Raw genomic sequence first — 22,975 nt, forward strand, 5'->3', positions numbered from 1 at the left:
CTCCCCGCTGCCATCTGGCCTATTATGCACTCACCTCGCTCCCATACATTCAACATGGATATTTCCTTCCTACCTCCGTGGTGCCATCTGGACTATCACGCACTCTCCCCGCTCCCATACATACAGCATGGGGAATTCCTGCTTTCCTACCACCCCGCTGCCATCTGGCCTATTATGCACTCTCCCCACTCCCATACATGCAGCACGGATATTTCCTTCCTATCCCCATGCTGACATCTGGACTATCACACACTCTCCCCGCTCCCATACATACAGCATGGATATTTCCTTCCTACCTCCCTGCTGCCATCTGGACTATCACACACTCTACCCACTCCCATACATGCAGCATGGATATTTCCTTCCTACCTCCATGCTGACATCTGGACTATCATACACTCTCCCCGCTCCCATATATACAGCATGGATATTTCCTTCCTACCTCCCTGCTGCCATCTGGACTATCATGCACTCTCCCCGCTCCTATACATACAGCATGGATATTTCCTTCCTACCTCCCTGCTGCCATCTGGACTATCACGCACTCTCCCCACTCCCATACATACAGTATGGATAATTCCTTCCTTCCTACCTCCCTGCTGACATCTGGACTATCATGCACTCTCCGAGCTCAAATACATACAGCATAGATATTTCCTTCCTACCTCCCTGCTGCCATCTGGACTATCACGCACTCTCCCTGCTCCCATACATACAGCATGGATATTTCCTTCCTACCTCCCTGCTGCCATCTGGACTATCACGTACTCTCCCCGCTCCCTACATACAGCATGGATATTTCCTTCCTACCTCCCTGCTGCCATCTGGACTATCACGTACTCTCCCCGCTCCCATACATACAGCATGGATATTTCCTTCCTACCTCCCTGCTGCCATCTGGACTATAATGCACTCTCCCTGCTTCCATTCATACAGCATGAATCCTTCCTTACTACTGCCCTATTGACTTTCAGACTATCACGCTCTCTCCCCGCTTCCATATATACAGCATGGATATTTTCTTCCTTCCTACCTCCATGCTGACATTCGGACTATCACGCACTCTCCCCCCCGCTCCAATACATACAGCATGGATTTTTCCTTCCTACCTCCATGCTTCCATCTGGACTATCATGCACTTTCCCCGCTCCCATACATACAGCATGGATATTTCCTTCCTTTCTTCCTCCCTCCCTGCAGCCATCTGGACTATAACACACTCTCCCCGGTCCCATACATACAGCATGGATATTTTCTTCCTACCTCCCTGCTGCCATCTGACCTTTAACACACTCTCCCCACTCCCATACATACAGCAGGGATATTTCCTTCCTACCTCCATGCTGATATCTGAACTATCACGCACTCTCCCCGCTCCCATACATTCAGCATGGACATTTCCTTCCTTCCTACCTCCCCGCTGCCATCTGGATTATCACACACTCGCCCCGCTCCCATATATACAGCATTGATATTACCTTAGTTCCTACCTCCCTGCTGACATCTGGACTATCACGCACTCTCCCCGCTCCCATACATACAGCATGGATATTTCCTTTCTTTCTTCCTCCCTCCCTGCAGCCAGCTGGACTATAACACACTCTCCCCGGTCCCATACATACAGCATGGATATTTCCTTCCTACCTCCCTGCTGCCATCTGGACTATCACACACTCTCCCCACTCCCATACATACAGCAGCGATATTTCCTTCCTACCTCCATGCTGATATCTGAACTATCATGCACTCTCCCCGCTCCCATACATTCAGCATGGACATTTACTTCCTTCCTACCTCCCCGCTGCCATCTGGATTATCACACACTCGCCCCGCTCCCATACACACAGCATGGATATTACCTTCGTTCCTACCTCCCTGCTGACATCTGGACTATCACGCACTCTTCCCGCTCCCAAACATACAGCATGGATAATTCCTTCCTACCTCCCTGCTGCCCTCTGGACTATCACGCACCCTCCCCACTCCCAAACATACAGCATGGATAATTCCTTCCTACCTCCCTGCTGCCCTCTGGACTTTCACGCACTCTCCCCGCTCCCATACATACTGAATGGATATTTCCTTCCTTCCTACCTCCATGCTGACATCTGGACTATCACGCATTCTCCCCCCTCCCATACATACAGCATGGATAATTCCGTCCTTCCTAACTCCCCGCTGCAATCTGGCCAATTATGCACTCTCCCCGTTCCCATACATTCAGCATGGATATTTCCTTCCTACCTCCATGCTGCCATCTGGACTATCACACACTCTCCCCGCTCCCATACATATAGCATGGATATTTCCTTCCTTCCTCTCTCCTTGCTGCCAGCTGGACTATCACACACTCTCCCCGCTCCCATACATACAGCATGGGGAATTCCTTCCTTCCTACCTCCCTGATGCTTTCTGGCCTATTATGCACTCTCCCCGCTCCCATACATTCAGCATGGTTATTTCCATCCTACCTCCCCGCTGCCATCTGGACTATCACACACTCTCCCCGCTCTCATACATACAGCATGGATATTTCCTTCCTTCCTACCTCCATGCTGACAATTGGACTATCACACACTCTCCCTGCTCCCATACACACAGCATGGATATTTCCTTACTTCCTAGCTCCATGCTTCCATCTGGACTATCATGCACTTTCCCCGCTCCCATACATACAGCATGGATATTTCCTTCCTTTCTTCCTCCCTCCCTGCAGCCATCTGGACTATAACACACTCTCCCCACTCCCATACATACAGCAGCGATATTTCCTTCCTACCTCCATGCTGATATCTGAACTATCATGCACTCTCCCCGCTCCCATACATTCATCATGGACATTTCCTTCCTTCCTACCTCCCCGCTGCCATCTGGATTATCACACACTCGCCCCGCTCCCATACATACAGCATGGATATTACCTTCGTTCCTACCTCCCTGCTGACATCTGGACTATCACGCATTCTCCCCCCTCCCATACATACAGCATGGATAATTCCGTCCTTCCTAACTCCCCGCTGCAATCTGGCCAATTATGCACTCTCCCCGCTCCCATACATTCAGCAAGGATATTTCCTTCCTTCCTCCCTGCTGCCCTCTGGACTATCACGCACTCTCCCCGCTCCCAAACATACAGCAAGGATATTTCCTTCCTACCTCCATGCTGCCATCTGGACTATCACACACTCTCCCTGCTCCCATACATATAGCATGGATATTTCCTTCCTTCCTCTCTCCTTGCTGACAGCTGGACTATCACGCACTCTCCCCGCTCCCATACATACAGCATGGGGAATTCCTTCCTTCCTACCTCCCCGATGCTTTCTGGCCTATTATGCACTCTCCCCGCTCCCATACATTCAGCATGGTTATTTCCTTCCTACCTCCCCGCTGCCATCTGGACTATCAAGCACTCTCTCCGCTCTCATACATACAGCATGGATATTTCCTTACTTCCTAGCTCCCTGCTGTCATCTGGAATAACACACACTCTCCCCGCTCCCATACATACAGCATGGATATTTCCTTCCTTCCTACCTCCATGCTGACAATTGGACTATCACGCACTCTCCCTGCTCCCATACATACAGCATGGATATTTCCTTCCTTCCTCCCTCCTTGCTGCCATCTGGCCTATTATGCACTCACCCCGCTCCCATACATTCAGCATGGATATTTCCTTCCTACCTCCGTGCTGCCATCTGGACTATCACGCACTCTCCCCGCTCCAATACATACAGCATGGGGAATTCCTTCTTTCCTACCACCCCGCTGCCATCTGGCCTATTATGCACTCTCCCCACTCCCATACATTCAGCATGGATATTTCCTTCCTTCCTCCCTGCTGCCCTCTGGACTATCACACACTCTCCCCGCTCCCATACATACAGCATGGATATTTCCTTCCTACCTCCCTGCTGCCCTCTGGACTATCACACACTCACCCCGCTCTCATACATGCTGAATGGATATTTCCTTCCTTCCTACCTCCATGCTGACATCTGGACTATCACGCACTCTCCCCGCTCCCATACATACAGCATGGATATTTCCTTCCTTCCTAGCTCCCTGCTGCCATCTGGACTATCACGCCCTCTCCCTGCTCCCATAAATACAGCATGGATATTTCCTTACTTCCGAGCTCCCTGCTGTCATCTGGAATAACACGCACTCTCCCCGCTCCCATACATGCAGCACTGATATTTCCTTCCTACCTCCATGCTGACATCTGGACAATCACACACTCTCCCCGCTCCCATACATACAGAATGGATATTTCCTTCCTACCTCCCTGCTGCCATCTGGACTATCACACACTCTACCCACTCCCATACATTCAGCATGGATATTTCCTTCCTACCTCCCTGCTGCCATCTGGACTATCACGCACTCTCCACTCTTTACAGCAGGGATATTTCCTTCCTACCTCCATGCTGACATCTGGACTATCATACACTCTCCCCGCTCCCATACATACAGCATCCCATACATACAGCATGGATATTTCCTTCCTACCTCCCTGCTGCCATCTGGACTATCATGCACTCTCCCCGTTCCTATACATCCTATATCCTATACATCCTATACATCCTGCTGGATGGAGGAGGATCAGTGGCAGTGATCCTCCTCGACCTTAGCGCAGCGTTCGATACCGTTGACCACCAACTCCTCATCGAAAGGCTGGCAAGAGTTGGTCTGGAAGGCACAGCCTTATCCTGGCTCTCATCCTTCCTGACACAACGATCTTATCAGATCTGGGAGAAGAACGCCCGCTCCTCCGAAATGCCCCTCCAATGTGGTGTGCCTCAGGGCTCCTCCCTGAGCCCCACATTATTTAATATCTATATGTCCACATTGGAGGAGGTTATCACCCCTTTCGGAGTGAGTGTCATCAGCTATGCTGACGACACACAATTAGTGGTGTCTCTGTCCCACCCTAAACAACAGAAAGCTGATCTCCTCAACTGCCTCACGCAGGTCTATCATTGGATGAATAGATCAGCGCTAAAACTAAACGGGACAAAAACCGAGGTCCTTGTACTCGGCTCAAAAGGAACTTCACTTCCTCTGGACATGTGGCCAACATGTCTAGGTCCTCCCCCAGACCCAAAGACAGAGGTGAAAAGTCTGGGTGTTTGGATTGACTCGGAACTCTCATTCGCCCCGCAAGCAACGAAGGTCGTAGGGACCTGTTTCGGTCTTCTAAAATCCTTGAGGAAAGTCCTGCCCCTTCTTCCTCCGAAATCACAAAAACTATTAGTCCAGGGTCTTATTATATCAAGACTGGACTATAGTAATGCGATTTATCTGGGTGCACCGGAAGCAACACTGAATAAACTGCAAAGGATTCAGAATACTGCTGCCCGGATCATTACCAACACCCCGGCCAGATCATCGGCCAAACCTGCCCTCAAACTCCTGCATTGGCTCCCTATAAGGGAGAGAATTAAATTTAAAGCCTTGTGTTTGGTGCACAAAACTTTGAACAACCAAGGCCCCCCAGTTCTCCGCAATTTCATCACCCCTTACATAGCCACGAGATCCCTCCGTTCCAACGCAGAAAATCTCATCAACGCCCCAAGGTTTAGGAAAGCACGTTCAGGAGGAAGACGGTTCTCGGTCCATGCGGCCCGTCTTTGGAACTCCCTTCCTCGGGTTCTCCGTCTGGAACCCCATTACCTTCGTTTTAGGAAACTGCTAAAGACACATCTTTTTCCCTAGCTCCTATGTCCCCCTCGTGAACTCAGCCTCGGTCCTCAGTTTTTACTGTTTTAGGGTTCTTCAGCGCTGGGATACCTCCGGGTGACTATGCGCTTTATAAAAATAAATAATAATAATAATAACATACAGCATGGATATTTCCTTCCTACCTCCCTCCTGCCATGTGGACTATCACACACTCTCCCCGCTCCCATACATACAGCATGGATAATTCCTTCCTACCTCCATGCTGCCATCTGGACTATCACGCACTCTCCCCGCTCCCATACATACAGCATGGATATTTCCTTCCTACATCCCTGCTGCCATCTGGACTATAATGCACTATCCCTGCTGCCATTCATACAGCATGAATCCTTCCTTACTACTGCCCTGTTAACTTTCGGACTATCACGATGTCTCCCCGCTTCCATATATACAGCATGGATATTTCCTTCCTTCCTAGCATGCCACAGACCCTGCTTTCACCTATGATCATGGGCACAAAGTTGCCAGAGATGTCTATGCCACAGACCTGCCTTCCTCTGAGCCATTTGCCACCGATTAAAGACACTTTGTAAGCATGTGTCACATCCAGTTTTTCACCTTACAGGAGAAACTTTTCCTACTCTCCAAGTCATAGCAGCCCCTTTCTTCCCTCTGGGGCTCGTTGAGTTCATTTCTCGTTACTTGGTATCACGGGTGAAGGAGGGTAGGGTCTGCTTCCTATGTTCACCCCCACTTTTTGCTTTTGCTTCACTGGTTTTCGACTTAGATGTGGCTGTGGGCCTGCTAATCAGACCCACAGCCCAGATGCTCTCTCTCTAAATTCACACTATGTACTCTAGGTACATAACCCAATTGGTAAGGATCACCCTCTAGGGCCCTGTACAGTGTACCTTAGGTACCCAGGGCATAGGTGTACCCTAGGCCTACCAGGGGCTGCAGCATGTATTATGCCACCCCTGGCTGGCCTTCCATCATGACACAACTGGGTGATCACTCAGCTGAGGCAAGGTCGTGTAACCACCCCTTGCTTAGGTATAGTATCCCTATACCTGCCTTATATATAGACACATGGGTACCTTTCAGTCACTCCTATGGCAGACCTTAACAATCCTGAAGGCAGAGTGCTTGGTAACATGTGAGATGGTGCTCTAGTATGAGCTGAGCCTGTCTGCAGCTATCGGAACCATGTCCTTATAGCTTTTTTATGATATCACCTACCATATACTCTTAAAGTGCCTTATAATCCTCGCGGTTATGGTAACTATGGTTTGGCTTGTAAGGTGTCTAACACTTTGGAATACTACCCCCACATCATTTCTGGCGATGAGGATAGTATTCCCCCCTTCTAGAGGGAGAAGACATGTTGAAGACCTACTACCCGGTTAAAGTTAACCAGAGCCCCAGCATCACAAAATGGATGCTGCTGCCACAGACACAAGTCTGACCTCCTGCTGCTGGGAGTCCTTCCAGCGAGGGAGGCTTGGACAATAGGTTTCCTGCCTTGGGAGGAGCTAGCACCACCCTAGACAGGACTTAGTGTATTGGGGCAGGGAGGGATGAAAGAAACGAGACACTGCCTGGGGCACACAAGGTGTCCCATGCATAGTCCAGTTCAAACCGGTGCTGGGGCACTCCAGCCCCAGTCCTGGCGCGAAACTGGACAAAGGGAAAGGGGTGTAACCACCCCCCTCCCTGGTCCCACCCATAGGAGGGGCCTAGCAGGTAACCCAGCCCCCCAGATTAGTATAAGAGTGGGAGCTGAGTCCCTAGGACTTTGGATTATCCTGAAAACTGCAACTTGAACAGAAACTCTAGACCTTCGACATTCGACTACGGAAGAAGACTGAAGAATCTCCCTTGTGGCCAAGGAGTGGCCACCCTGTGCAAACAGGCACCATCAAGCGATCTGCCGTTTACTTTGCCTAAGTTCTACGAGGAACCGACTGCAGAGCCCGACCAGCGCCTTGACTTCCAGACTTCTCCGACCCTGATCCACATCCACAGCAAAGCTGAGATCCGTGGAGGCGTCGAGAGACGTGGGACCGGCTACCTGGGAAAATTGGCTGCACCGAAGATCAGCCCTCCACACTCCCCGAGTTCTGCGTGGGGCCCTTCTGCATTTTCCTGCTCGACGCATCTGTCCGGTTACTTGCCCGTTGGCTAGTAGCCTCTGGGACGACGAACCCTTAACTTCTCACCGCTGGTTTGGCTCCTCCAGACTGGCCCCTGCTTCCCTGTGAAAGAGAAGCACCTCAGAAGCAAATCCTTCATCCTGCGTGGGTTGCGCTTGCCAAGGCTTGTTGGGTCCAAACTCGACATCGACGCCGCCAACAGCAAGAGCCCTCGTGGGACAGCTCGCCTCCTGGTTCTGGTCGTCCTCGACGCCTCGTGGTACCCGTGGCTGCTGCGACAAGCTTCACCTCTTCACCTGCATCTTCACGACATCGCCTGGTTCCTTCCCGGCTCCTGGCTGGTGACCTAGACTCTGTCCCCTCTGCTTGAAGGTATCCTCCTTCTTGATTCCAGCCTTGGGATCCACCGGACACTCTTCACTGACTGCCTGTCAGCATCTTTTCTTCAGGCATCCATATGAGTCGACGACGAAACCCGACGCAAGTTCACACCTATGCACCCGCAGCCTGTGGGCTAGGTAAACTGAGTACTCCGGTGCTCACAAGGGTAGTGACTATCCAAGGGTCTAGTTTCCAAGTCTCCAACTCCTAGCTCCTTCTGAAGTGTCCTAAAACTCTTAATTTCTAAACATTACTATTTCTATCGACTTTAACGCATTACGCGTGAGTGTTTCCACTCTCCACCTGAATCCCGTGGGCCTCCCACTGCCTAGTAACTAGTAGAAAAGTGTAGCCCCAGCGATTCCCTAGGCCTAAGCCTAACCTGTGTTCGTGACAGTGGTCCTTATACCACTTACTTAGTATATGGTTTGCGTGGCCCCTAGGGCCTAACTGTATTACTTACCTGTGTAACTTATGTATGCTTAAATAAGACTGTGTTGTACTTACCTCGAATCTCATAAAGAGTGCTGAGGGTATTTTGACTAGAATAAATACATCCTATTTTTATATATCTGTTGTGGTGTCCTTTCATTTGGTATTCAAGGGATTGCATATGGTATAACAGCTGGCTTCACATGCCATACAGAGTTTAGCCTAAGACTGCTCTTGTCCATGCTACCACTAGGATAGCTGGTCTATAAGGTTGACTTTACAACCAATCACCATAAGGGTTGTTTGGACTGATACAAGGTGTACACTAGAACTAGTGACATCATGTATCAGGCCAACTTCTCACATTGGTGGCAGCGGTGGGATCTGAGCTTGCTGTTGTAATACCATTGCAATCTGGAGATATCAAATTGAAAGATCACAAAGATATTTGTCAGGTACATATAACATAGCTTATAAATACTTAAGTTCTGCTGAACTTAGTTGTTGTAGGTTGAAGGGCCTAGCACACCCTGACTACAACTACTAGCGAGGTTTTAGTAGATACAACTAGTGTAGATAGGTGCACACACCACACCCTCACTAGATCATGTCTCTGAGAGGAGATCAAGGTGATTCTCTCTCAGGAGGGGGATAGCCTACAAAGATACCCTCTAGATATGATACCCTAACTTTTCAGGAGATGAGACAATTGTGTACCTCCAGAAAGTTAAAACAGGGTTGAAACCCTACCCTCATTTATCTAGTGGAGATCTTAGAAGAGTATGATGCTCAGAGAGCCTCCCAGGATGGTACCCTAGGTACCAATGAGGGCCTACCCTCTACAGAAGACTCCCCTCACAACACTGATCTAGATGAGTCCGCAGGGACTTCAGGAGATGAGGTAGACAGCCAGGTCCAAGTTAGGAGACTTAGCCAGGCTAACTTAAGCCTACATGGGAGTCTGAATGGGGTCCCCCCATTCAGACCCTCAAGTGGACTTAACCAGAGAAGCAGGAGAGCCAGATCCCCTTGCAGGGAATCTATCCACTCCCATGTCTCTAATAGCTCCAATGCCTCTTCTCACAGGGGAATGACTTCTCCACAGAGAAAAGAGCATCAGGCCAGAATGAGGGAAGCCAATCTGAGGATTGAAAGGGAAGAACTTGCCCTTGCCAAAGAGAGACTTGCTCTGGCCAGAGAGCAAAAGTTAAGTGGGTTAGGACCCACTGGTGGCAGCACTATCCCTAGAGATGGAGACAGGACCTTTGAAAATAAGAACCTGAGCAAGATTGTCCCTCCCTACAAGTGTGGGGATGACATCCATAAATGGATAACTGCTTTGGAGAGGGCTTGCAAAGTACAGCAGGTACCCCAAAGTCAGTGGGCAGCTATCTTGTGGCTCTCCTTCTCTGAGAAAGGTAGAGACAAGCTCCTCACAGTTAGTGATGAGGATGCTGACAATTACACTGTCCTGAAGAGTGCTCTGATTGATGGGTTTGGCCTAACCACTGAACAATACAGGTTGTTGTTCAGGGATACTCAGAAGACACAGACTCAGGACTGGACTGACTTTGTAGATTGTGCCACTAAGGCTTTGGAAGGCTGGCTATTGGGAAGTAAGGTTAAGGACGATACAGGATTGTATAATTTGATCATGAGAGCACAAATCCTTAACAACTGTCAAAACCAGCTACTGCATCAACACCTGATTGATTCTGATCTGACTTCTCCCCAAGAATTGGGAAAGAAGGCAGATAGGTGGGTCGGGACTAGAGTTAAGCAGAAAAACCAGAACCAGGGCGGTGATCAGAAAAAGGCAGACCAGAAGGGTAATGAACAGAAATCAAAAGACCAGAAGTCTTCACCAGGCCCCCAAAAGGCTCAGGGGGAGGGTGGTCCCAAAAAGGATAAAAAGAAAGATGGCCAAAAGAAACCTTGGTGTAACTATTGTAAGTCCAATTCCCATTGGTTTAGTGAATGCACCAAAAAGGACAAGCCCCCAGCCACCATTGCCCCTAAGGCAACTGTACCCCCTAGTCCAGCTGTAAGTGGTGGTTCCCAGCAAATGGGTGTAATAGGGTTAACCCTGGGAACTGAAGTGGATTCTGGCCTAGTCAGGATACCCACTCAGGCTGCTCTGATCTGTGATGGGGACATAGCTTTGTCCTCTACTATGGGTCGCAGTAACCTGGGCAAGTACAGACAGACTCCTTTAATCAACCAAAGAATGGCTCAGGCCTACAGGGACACAGGTGGTAGTGTCACAATGGTGACACCTGCCTTTGTGGACCCTGGACAGATCATGCTAGGTGAGAATTACCTAGTGACCAACGCTAGCAATGCCACTACCTCCCATAGTGTGGCAATTGTTAACGTCTCCTGGGGAGGGGTAACTGGCCTCAAGAAAGTTGTTGTGAGTTCAGACCTTCCTGTAGAGTGCCTGTTGGGAAATGACCTTGAAACTTCAGTGTGGGCTGAAGTGGAGTATAGGACCCATGCAGAAATGCTGGGAATAGATGCACATGTCCTTGCTGTGACTAGGTCACAGGCCAAAAAGTGCAACACTGAACAAGTGCTGGATCCTGGGACAATGGACCAAACACAACCCAAGAGAAAGAGCAGTAGGGTTAAGGCTGTGCCTTCCTCCCTGCCTCGGGTAGAGAGTCAGCCCTCACAGCAGGATGATTCTGAGGGCCCTGAAGGAACTGTTCTAGAAGAACTGGAACCTGACCAGGTTGAGTTTCTTGGGACAGGGGGACCTTCAAGGGCAGATCTGAGGTAGGCACAATTAGACTGTCCTTCTCTTGAACCCCTCAGACAGCAGGCTGCTGCTGAGGCTGCAGGGAATGCTCAAGGTACCCATAGAGTGTATTGGGATGAAGGGCTGCTGTACTCAGAGGCTAGAGACCCCAAGCCTGGTGCTTCCAGGAGGTTGGTCATACCATTGAGTTTCAGAGGCTTCCTTCTTACCTTGGCCCATGATATTCCTCTTGCAGGACACTTAGGCCAGAACAAGACTTGGGACAGGCTTGTCTCTCACTTTCACTGGCCTCACATGTCAGAAGATACCAAGGAGTTTTTTCGCTCCTGTGTCACCTGCCAAGCCAGTGGCAAATCAGGTGGCACCACAAAGGCCCCCCTCATACCACTACCTGTGGTGGGGGTCCCCTTTGAGAGAGTGGGGATAGACATTGTTGGACCAATGGCCCCCCAGACAGCATCTGGGCACAGATTCATACTGGTGATAGTGGACCATACCACCAGGTACCCAGAAGCTATACCCCTGAGGACCACAACAGCTCCTGTTGTGGCAAGGGCCCTACTTGGAGTGTTCTCCAGAGTGGGCTTTCCAAAGGAGGTTATTTCTGACAGAGGTGCCAACTTCATGTCAGGATTCTTGACTGCAATGTGGAAGGAATGTGGTGTAAACTGCCAATTCACTTCACCCTATCACCCACAATGCAATGGGCTTGTGGAAAGATTCAACAAGACCCTAATAGGAATGATAAAAGGTTTACCAGACAAGCTTAGGCGAAGATGGGACATCCTTTTACCCGGCCTTCTGTTTGCTTACAGAGAGGTCACACAAAAGGGGGTTGGCTACAGCCCTTTTGAGCTTTTGTTTGGGCATCCTGTAAGGGGACCCCTATGTCTAGTAAGGGAAGGATGGTAGAGACCTCTCAGACAATCCAAGCTTGATATAGTGGATTATGTGCTTGCCCTCCGCTCAAGGATGGCTGAGTATATGAAGAAGGCTTCTAAAAACCTTGAGGCAAGCCAAGAACTCCAAAAAACTTGGCATGACCAAAAGGCTGTGCTGGCTGTGTACCAGCCAGGACAGAAAGTGTGGGTGTTGGAGTCAGTGGCCCCAGCAGCACTTCAGGACAAATGGTCTGGACCCCACACTATTGTTGAACAGAAGGGAGAAGTCACCTACTTGGTGGACCTTGGGACTCCCCGAAGCCCCCACAGGGTGTTTCATGTCAACAGGTTAAAGGCATATGTTGACAGGGCAGACATGGGCTTACTCATGGCTACAGATGAGGGGCAGGAGGAAGAGAGTGACCCTCTCCCAGACCTGCTGACTCATAAACATGTTGATGGTTCAGTTGATGGTGTGGTCTTTTCCGACAGCCTCACTGATCATCAGCAACAGGACTGCAGACAAGTTCTACAGGCCTATAGACATATGTTCTCTCTAACCCCAAGTCAGACAAACTGGTGCACCCATGAGGTGGACACTGGTGACAGTCTGCCTGTGAACAGTAAAATCTACAGGCAACCTGACCATGTCAGGGACTGCATAAAGATTGAGGTACAAAAGATGTTGGAGCTGGGAGTCATTGAAACTTCAGAGAGCCCTTGGGCTAGTCCTGTAGTTCTTGTGCCAAAACCTCACACCCAAGATGGTAAGAGAGAGATGAGGTTTTGCGTGGATTACAGAGGTCTCAATGCTGTCACTAGGACAGATGCCCACCCAATACCTAGGGCAGATGAGCTCATTGACAGATTGGCAGCTGCCAAGTTTTTGAGTACATTTGACCTGACAGCAGGCTACTGGCAAATCATACTAGCTGAGAGTGCAAAGGCCAAAACTGCTTTCTCAACCCCAGGAGGACTTTATCAATTTGTGGTAATGCCCTTTGGCTTGAAGAATGCACCTGCCACTTTCCAAAGGTTGGTGAATCAAGTCCTTAAAGGCCTGGACGACTACTGTGCAGCTTATCTTGATGATATTGCTGTCTTTAGCTCCACCTGGGAGGATCACCTGGTCCACCTGAGGAATGTTTTAGAGGCCCTGCAAAAGGCAGGCCTCACTATCAAGGCCACTAAGTGCCAGATAGGGCAGAGCAAGGTTGTGTACCTGGGCCACCTAGTAGGTGGGGGTCAGGTTCAACCACTGAGAGCAAGATCCATACCATAAAGGACAGGACTCCTCCAATTACCCAGACAAAGGTCAGAGCTTTCTTGGGCCTGTCTGGGTACTACAGAAAATTTGTTAAGAACTATGGGTCCATTGTGACACCACTTAATGACTTGCCCTCTAAGAAGATGCCAAAGAAAGTTCAGTGGACAGTAAGCTGTCAGAAGGCATTTGATGACCTGAAGCAGGCCATGTGCACTGCACCTATTCTGAAAAGTCCAGACTACTCCAAAGAGTTCATTGTCCTGACAGATGCTTCTGAGTTGGGTGTGGGAGCTGTTCTTTCACAACTGAATATAGATGGTCAAGACCAGCCCATTGCTTTTATTAGTAGAAGGCTGACCCCTAGAGAGAAACGTTGGTCAGCTATTGAAAGGGAGGCCTTTGCTGTGGTTTGGGCCCTGAAGAAGCTGAGGCCATACCTGTTTGGCACTCACTTCAAGATTCAGACAGACCATAAGCCCCTCTTGTGGCTAAATCAGAGGAAGGGTGAACATCCCAAACTTCTTAGGTCGTCCATTTCCCTACAGGGGATGGACTTCACAGTGGGACATAGACCTGGGACTGACCATGCCAATGCAGATGGACTCTTCAGATATTTCCACTTAGAACATGAAGACTCAACTGGTCAAGGTTAGTTTAATGTCCCTAAGTTGGGGGGGGGGGGGGGTTCTGTAGGAGAGTAGGGTCTGCTTCCTATGGTCAACCCCACTTTTTGCTTTTGCTACACTGATTTTCGACTTAGATGTGGCTGTGGGCCTGCTAATCAGACCCACAGCCCAGATGTTCTCTCTCTAAATTCACACTATGTACTCTAGGTACATAACCCAATTGGTAAGGATCACCCTATAGGGCCCTGTACAGTGTACCTTAGGTACCCAGAGCATGGGTGTACCCTAGGCCTACCAGGGGCTGCAGCATGTATTATGCCACCCGTGGCTGGCCTTCCATCATGACACAACTGGCTGATCACTCAGCTGGGGCAAGGTCGTGTAACCACCCCTTGCTTAGGTATAGTATCCCTATACCTGCCTTATATATAGACACATGGGTACCTTTCAGTCACTCCTATGGCAGGCCTTAACAATCCTGAAGGCAGAGTGCTTGGTAACATGTGAGATGGTGCTCTAGTATGAGCTGAGCCTGTCTGCAGCTTTCGGAACCCTGTCCTTATAGCTTTTCTATGATATCGCCTACCATATACTCTTAAAGTGCCTTATAATCCTCGCGGTTATGGTAACTATGGTTTGGCTTCATCAAAACATGTCGTGTAAGGTGTCTAACACTTTGGAATACTACCCCCACACCATTTCTGGCGATGAGGATAGTATTCGCCCCTTCTAGAGGGAGAAGACATGTTGAAGACCTACTACCCGGTTAAAGTTAACCAGAGCCCCAGCATCACAAAATGGATGCTGCTGCCACAGACACAAGTCTGACCTCCTGCTGCTGGGAGTCCTTCCAGCGAGGGAGGCTTGGACAATAGGTTTCCTGCCTTGGGAGGTGCTAGCACCACCCTAGACAGGACTTAGTGTATTGGGGCAGGGAGGGATGAAAGAAACGAGACACTGCCTGGGGCACACAAGGTGTCCCATGCATAGTCCAGTTCAAACCGGTGCTGGGGCACTCCAGCCCCAGTCCTGGCGCGAAACTGGACAAAGGGAAGGGGGTGTAACCACCCCCCTCCCTGGTCCCACGCATAGGAGGGACCTAGCAGGTAACCCAGCCCCCCAGATTAGTATAAGAGTGGGAGCTGAGTCCCTAGGTCTTTGGATTATCCTGAAAACTGCAACTTGAACAGAAACTCTGGACCTTCGCATTCGACTACGGAAGAAGACTGAAGAATCTCCCTTGTGGCCAAGGAGTGGCCACCCTGTGCAAACAGGCACCATCAAGCGACCTGCCGTTTACTTTGCCTAAGTTCTACGAGGAACCGACTGCAGAGCCCGACCAGCGCCTTGACTTCCAGACTTCTCCGACCCTGATCCACATCCACAGCAAAGCTGATATCCGTGGAGGCGACGAGAGACATGGGACCGGCTACCTGGGAAAATTGGCTACTAGCTTCCAGCGCAGCTTCTGAGGCATCCTCGAAGTTGTGCTCTGGGGATTGAGAATCCCCAACCCCGAGCACCATCTGCACAGAAGATCAGCCCTCCACACTCCCCGAGTTCTGCGTGGGGCCCTTCTGCATTTTCCTGCTCGACACATCTGTCCGGTTACTTGCCCGTTGGCTAGTAGCCTCTGTGACGACGAACCCTTAACTTTTCACCGCTGGTTTGGCTCCTCCAGACTGGCCCTGTGAAAGAGAAGCACCTCAGGCCTTCCTGGTCTGCGACAGAAGCGAATCCTTCATCCTGCGTGGGTTGCGCTTGCCAAGGCTTGTTGGGTCCAAACTCGACATCGACGCCGCCAACAGCAAGAGCCCTCGTGGGACAGCTCGCCTCCTGGTTCTGGTCGTCCTCGACGCCTCCTGGTACCCGTGGCTGCTGCGACAAGCTTCACCTCTTCCCCTGCATCTTCACGATATCGCCTGGTTCCTTCCTAGTTCCTTCCCGGCTCCTGGCTGGTGACCTAGACTCTGTCCCCTCTGCTTGCAGGTACCCTCCTTCTTGATTCCAATCTTGGGATCCACCGGACACTCTTCACTGACTGCCTGTCAGCATCTTTTCTTCAGGCATCCATAGGAGTCGACGACGAAACCCGACGCAAGTTCACACCTATGCACCCGCAGCCCGTGGGCTAGGTAACTTGGGTACTTCGGTGCTCACAAGGGTATTGACTATCCTAGGGTCTAGTTTCCAAGTCTCCAACTCCTAGCTCCTTCCGAAGTGTCCTAAAACTCTTTATTTCTAAACATTACTATTTCTATCGACTTTAACGCATTACGCGTGAGTGTTTCCACTCTGCACCTGAATCCCGTGGGTCTCCCACTGCCTAGTAACTAGTAGAATAGTGTAGCCCCAGCGATTCCCTAGGCCTAGGCCTATCCTATTTCCGTGACAGTGGTCCTTATACCACTTACTTACTATATGGTTTGCGTTGCCCCTAGGGCCTAACTGTATTAGTTACCTGTGTGACGTATGTATGCTTAAATAAGACTGTGTTGTACTTACCTCTAATCTCATAAAGAGTGCTGAGGGCTTGACTAGAATAAATACATTCTATTTTTATATATATCTGTTGTGGTGTCCTTTCATTTGGTATTCAAGGGGTTACATATGGTATAACAGCTGGCTTCACATGCCATTCAGAGGTTAGCCTAAGACTGCTCTTGTCCATGCTACCACTAGGATAGCTGGTCTAAGGTTGACTTTACAACCAATCACCATAAGGGTTGTTTGGACTGATACAAGGTGTACACTAGAACTAGTGACATCATATATCAGGCCAACTTCTCACAACGGGCCCAGTTCCCTCCACAACTTCATGCCCTTCCTTGTCACAAGCATGGCAATCCCCCCCTAGCCTACCAGGCCTCACAGTTACTTTCCCATCTCACACCTTCCTGAACCAGTCCCTTCCTCCATCACTCTATCTGTTTCACCTACCCCTCTCCTTCCCAGGCATGGCACAATCACCTCCCAGATTTACTTCCCCTCACATGTGGTACACTGCTTTCCCCAACCCTCACTTCCCTGGACCCTGTAGCTCCTTCCTGCTCGCCACACACCCTCCTTTCATTGTTTCCCAGGCATATCATAGTCTCTTCCTCCCTTCCTGGTTATGCCATAGGCCCTTTTTCAGACCACTCCTCCCTAGCACAGGCAGAACCAGTCATTCCTTCCTCTTACAAGTGTCTCAGGCTCCCTACAGTCAGGTTACTACTTTGTAAAGTCATGTGAGAGGTCTTCCTGGCAGTCACAAGGTCTTCGGTAGTTCAAGCCTGGTCACATGTCCTTCTTACCCTTACAGTGGTGCCACTGGCCCTTCCTACCAGCCCACTCTCTGATTGGTCTTTGCAGCAACATAGCTTGTAAAAATAGGGGGTTAACTCAGCAGTTGTCACAAATGATGCATTTACTTGGAGAACAGTACTTGTGCAGACAGGGCAGCATTGCACTTTCTTAAACATTAAAAAAATATTTCTAACCAATAGAATGCTCGGTAAGGGGGATCCGGATTGAGGGTGTAAGTACTGCTGAGTATAAGCAGGTTAGATAGGAGAGGCACTGCTGCATAACCAGAGCTTCAATACCTGTGCGGGGAGAGGGGCATAGAGACACAGGTGACCCCTGATGGGTCATGTGACTTGCCTTTCACCCTGGCATATATACGTAGTGGTTGCAAGATAATACCTCGGCGAGGAGGGGGTGGGGGGTATGCAGAAAAGGTGGCTCCAGGAGGACAGGTGGCCTCCAACAGGGAAGCTCCAACAGTGGTCATAGGCAATATCTGAATGAGGAGCGGAGCATACAGAAAAAGTGATTTGAGAAGAAGTGTGACCTGCTCTTCCTTCAAGGAGGGGACCTACGGTTGCACACAAAATACCTCATTGCGGAAAAAGGGGAGCATTAGACCACATCGGGAGAGACATGCATCTAACCCAAAATGCTGGGAGTCAACCACAGAAAATGAGGAGACGGCTATCCAGGAGGGATGTGTGGCTTGGCCTTCCTCTTGAAGGTGACTACAAGCTTTTCAATCAATAGCTAGCAAGGAAATGGATGAGACAAAAAGTGACCTCAGGAGGGACGTGTGGCCTACCTTTCTTGCTAGGAGGTGACCAAAGTCGTCGCAGATCTAATAAGTAGGTGAAGAGAGAGGTGTGCAGTACAGGTGACCCACAGTGGTTGTACACACAATACCTGGGCGAAAAGGCTTACATGTACAACTACATACAAAAAAGTTGATTTGAGGAGGAACGTGTCACCACAGTAGTTTAGAATGCCTGGGCAATGAGAACGGGTGTGCATGGTGACTCGGGGAGGTGCGTGTGACCACAGTGGTTGCAGATAACTGCTGAGGGAGTAGCGGAGCTGGCAGAAGGCACCCCACCAGAATGGACATGTAACCATGTGTCTGCACACAAAACACGTGGACGAGGAGAGGGGTGCGAAGAAATGAAACTTTAGGAGGGACATGCGACCAGCATTGCTCTCACAATGCCTGGGAGAGGAGTGGTACATGCAGAAGAGGCAACACCAGGAGGGACATGCAACCACAGTGGTTGCACCTGCACACATAGGCGATGGGAGGGGTGTGCAGAAAGGGTAACTCTAGTGGTTGCACACACAATACACATGCAAGGAAAGGGCTGTAGAAGAAAAGAAGAAAAAAAGGCGATACTATGAAGGATGTACGAACTGCCGTTCAGGCTGGGATGTCACCACAGGGGTTGAAGACTATGTGCATGGTCATTGACGCCGAAGCAGAAGATCCCATCGATGCTGACCGCGAGACTGGGAAGTGAGCGAGGCCCCGGGGCACACCATACCAGCTAGATGGGGTAATCAAGGGGTTTCCCTTAAGCGGCGTCCCGTCCTGGGGGGGAAGTCTGTAGCTGGGAGGCTTGATGGTGGTCCAAGCAAAGGTAATGCCTTACTCTAAAATGGCACCCGGAGTGAGGTTTCAGTGCTCATTTCAAGGTCTCCATAGCGCAAAAGACTGGTAATGGGACTGTTTTTCTACTCAGTCCTGCCGCAGCCTCACTCACACCGAGATAATTACAGGGGAGAAACAGCGGTGTGTCCCACAGCCACGGGCGTGCATATTCTGTATGCCTGACCTTAAGATGGCTGCTAAACATCTCCCCACCTCATCGATGGTCCGCATTGGAGTACAGGAACTACTGAGGGAGGCACGGAACGCGCTGCAGCATGGTCTGAGGAATCAGCTGGACAAGAACCACGGAACAAGTACTACCTTGATGTTTGAGCTACGCTCAGGGTCACCAGGAATGGTGCTGCATGATGGATCTATGACGATGCTCCCTGGGCGGAAACCATGAAGATTGGACTCACCGCGGAGACCGAACAACATGGCCGATGCCTGGTGGAGCTGTTTAGGCAGCTATAGAGTAGTTAGGCTTTGGTTCACCCCCTCGGCCGTCACCTACCCAGCCGGACAATGGACATAGTTTTTTCTGGTCTCCCCGTTGTGTTTCCTTCCTTCCCCCTCCCTCCGCGATCCTGTGGCTACCTCCCCTTTCCAGCTTTATGTGTTAATATCTCTTGTTATTATCTAATCACTGTTTTTCTCCTTTTGTTTATTATTGGCTCCTGTAACTGTTGTAATTTTGTAACATGTAACTCGCTGATCCTCATGTAAAGCGCTCTGATACCTCCGAGTCTAGCCAGCGCTATATAGAAGTCTTAATAAATAAAATCAATGGACCGAACAAGGACTTGCTCTGGGCAGTCTAATCAGAATTCCATCCTGAATCTCACACAACAATCTGGATGGATGAAAGGCCCTCACTCGGTGTGTGGTCTTGGCCAAGAGCACTTCAGCACCAAACGCCAAGGTGCAACAGAAGGACTACTGATTCACAGAATAAATAAGGCAAAGTGACCTGGTGCCTGGTTCTGGGGCATACCTGACTGAAAACCGTACAGCAAGCTCGTTAGGAAGTGATACATGGATTTCATGATGTTCGAGGTGAGCAGCTGCATCCTTGCAAGACTTTGTGGTAGCACTGGGGTTGAGAAAGAGGCCCTTCTAAAGATAATATTCACATAAAACTGTAAATTTGAGGCACTGTTCGTGGACTTCTAGTTTGAGGGAGAAAATAATTCAACTTACTCACCACTGAGACCAAAATCACCCTTCAGCTGACTGTAAACTTCCTTTTCTCTTCATCCATAACAAAATAAATCACAATTGCAGGACAGAGTGGTAGGCAGGGTGATATGACTAAAGTAAGGGAACCCAGGAGTAGTTGGTACTTTAAACTACATTTACTGCTCCTTTAATACTGATGAAAAGACACACCGTCAAGCGAAAATGTGAATCACCATTCACGTTATCCCCAGGGCAGAGCCAAACTATACTTAATTGTACAATCTGATCATCCAGTCTTTTGGGAATGGTCCTAGACACTATGTTTACGGAACAAGTATGCAGAAGCCAATGTGATGGACAAGTGCCCGGAGTGGCATGTGGTTGGTGCGGGAGGTCTTCTGGATTCTTTGGAGAGCGTGCTTCCTGCCCTATGTTGATCTCCTGACAAGTCCCTGGAAAGGTGCTTTAGGCCTTCCAGATTTTTACTTCAGCGCGTCACGTAGCTCATAGGGACACTGTAGTCTATGCTAAGTTAGCATGAGCACGTTGCAGCTTGCCTGCTGCTTTGCGCACGTTACTTCACATCTTTCTTTTTTGCAGTATTTTCTATGGCTGCTTTCACACGAGAACTCATCGCTGTATTCACGCTCTGCATGATACTGGGATTTTGACTGAACATTATGTGCAAGGTCGAATAACAATGCCCCTTGTTATTTTGTTCTGGCCTTAGCCCTTAGACAAAACATACCGATGCAGCTGTTGTTTGGACAGCGTACATTGGTTTTTAGTGGGATACACGAATAGGTAGCACACACTTTAAGAGGGACCTTTCCAGGGACAAGAGCGAGACAGCACCCATGATGTAGATCTACCATCTATAGACTGAGGTACGGGGTCTGCTGACAAAGCCCAGAGATCTTCTATTATATAATAATACTTCTTCCTAGCTAGGGGAGGGAGGTTACGCAGTATCGTCTTTTCTCCATTGTCTTTTTATGATGACCTCTCCCTTCATGATATATGGACTAGATGCTGAGGTGACTGTATTTGTACTATGCATTTTCCTGCTTGTTGTGGGAGGTATACTGCATGTCAGGGCACATTAGTTAAAGTAAATATTTCAAACTGTTTTGTGCCTCTGTCAGATCTTATTGTGGACAAGTACAAGGGTGCAAGCGAAAAGGTGCGTCTTGTTACCACGATTCCTGAGAGATACGGGAGTGTTGTGTTCTGGGGTGTGTATTCATTTGATTCTCTGTGAGTAGGAGATCAAGTGAGCCACTAAAGCTAGTCAGTCCTGGGCTCGTGGGTACTAAGGTGGTAGGAAGACTCAGTCCCTATACACCAAGGTCCCATTATCACTGCACATAGTTCTGTATTTGTGTGGAATCCCTGAAACAAGTGAACATGGCAATCATGCATGTTCACCTAGGGTCCCTCTGTTTACATAGACTGAGACCCTAGAACTTAGATTGGAGGTCGAGGGGGCATGAATAGTACACCCTCTTTTACAGAGAGTGGCTACTGGCCCCTTTACCCACGCTGCGTGAGACTGACATCAGTGGCAATATTAATCTATAGTCAAGGACACCTGTACAACTTAGGAGGGGCTGCCTACAGCTCCCTCCTGGAGAAGTGCGTGCAGTCTCCCCTGCATGGGTTCATTTTACCTCTAGCATGTCTGGGAGGTGTTTTAAGAACCAGTGGGTTCGATGGGGGAGGATGGTGAGTTATTGTGTTTAATGTAAACTAAAATGGTATCTGTTCTGCTTGAGTTAATTAACATTACTCCTGGAAGATGGCCTGGACAGGTACCCAGAGACTGAAAAGGTGGGCAGTAGCTTCCTTATGCATTGATAATGCAGTGAACATGCAGGACACATGGCCCCGTTTCGTAGGGGCCCCCAGGGTTCAAAAGTAGTAGACTCTCTGAATGGACCAGCCTGCCCATAAAGAAATGATAATAGCCTGGTTTTCGGGAGAGGGAGGGGTAAAAAGAGAGAGGGCTCGAACACGTGTCCCAGCCGAGCTCCAATAGGCTGGCCTGGAAAATGGCCAACAAAAACATGTAATCAATGCCCAGAAAGAGCACAGAGCTATACCGAAGCTGAAAGATTGAGTAACTCATTGCTAGCTCAATAAAAAACAAGCATTGGCATAGCCAACAGGTCTCGCCTTTGGGACCTTATAAGTAAAATAAAAACTGAAGTGTAAGACTTCACATTTACATTTACTGCATCCTAAATATGAAGTAAATGTAAACGTGAAGTCTTATACTTCAGTTTTCTTTTTTCTTACAAGGTCCCAAAGGCGAGACCTATTGGCTATGCCAATGCTTGTTCTATAGGGGGGCACCCCGTCTACCCTGCCAAGAGGCAGGGCACACAGAAATATGATAAACTTGTCCTGGTGTAATTTTCAGACACCGGGACACATTTAGCAGCGCCTGCATGTTGTCTGCTTTCGTTCCGGGCAGCAATGTGCAGGTGGGGAGGGGGCTTATCGGATTCCAGCTGGGCCCGTAACAAAGGCCGAAATTAAGGGGCCACCAGGCATCCTTTTGTTGGACTATCCTGGCTGGGAGTTATCTGGAGCCTCATACCTAAATGCAATGGAGGGGAAACAAGAGCACACAGCTTATCATTTCACAGGTAGTTGAGAGAGGCAAGCTTTT

General features: G+C 49.4%; 1 protein-coding gene across 6 annotated transcripts in view; it reads right to left on the reverse strand.

Moving 5' to 3' along the window:
* The window catches only part of DNAJB2 (DnaJ heat shock protein family (Hsp40) member B2), a 258,095-nt gene that overhangs the window by 156,045 nt on the left and 79,075 nt on the right, over nucleotides 1-22,975 (reverse strand). The window lies entirely within an intron of this gene.

The sequence above is a fragment of the Triturus cristatus genome, chromosome 3_2 (genome assembly GCF_964204655.1).
Source record: "Triturus cristatus chromosome 3_2, aTriCri1.1, whole genome shotgun sequence".
In the NCBI taxonomy this organism is placed as follows: Eukaryota; Metazoa; Chordata; class Amphibia; order Caudata; family Salamandridae; genus Triturus; species Triturus cristatus.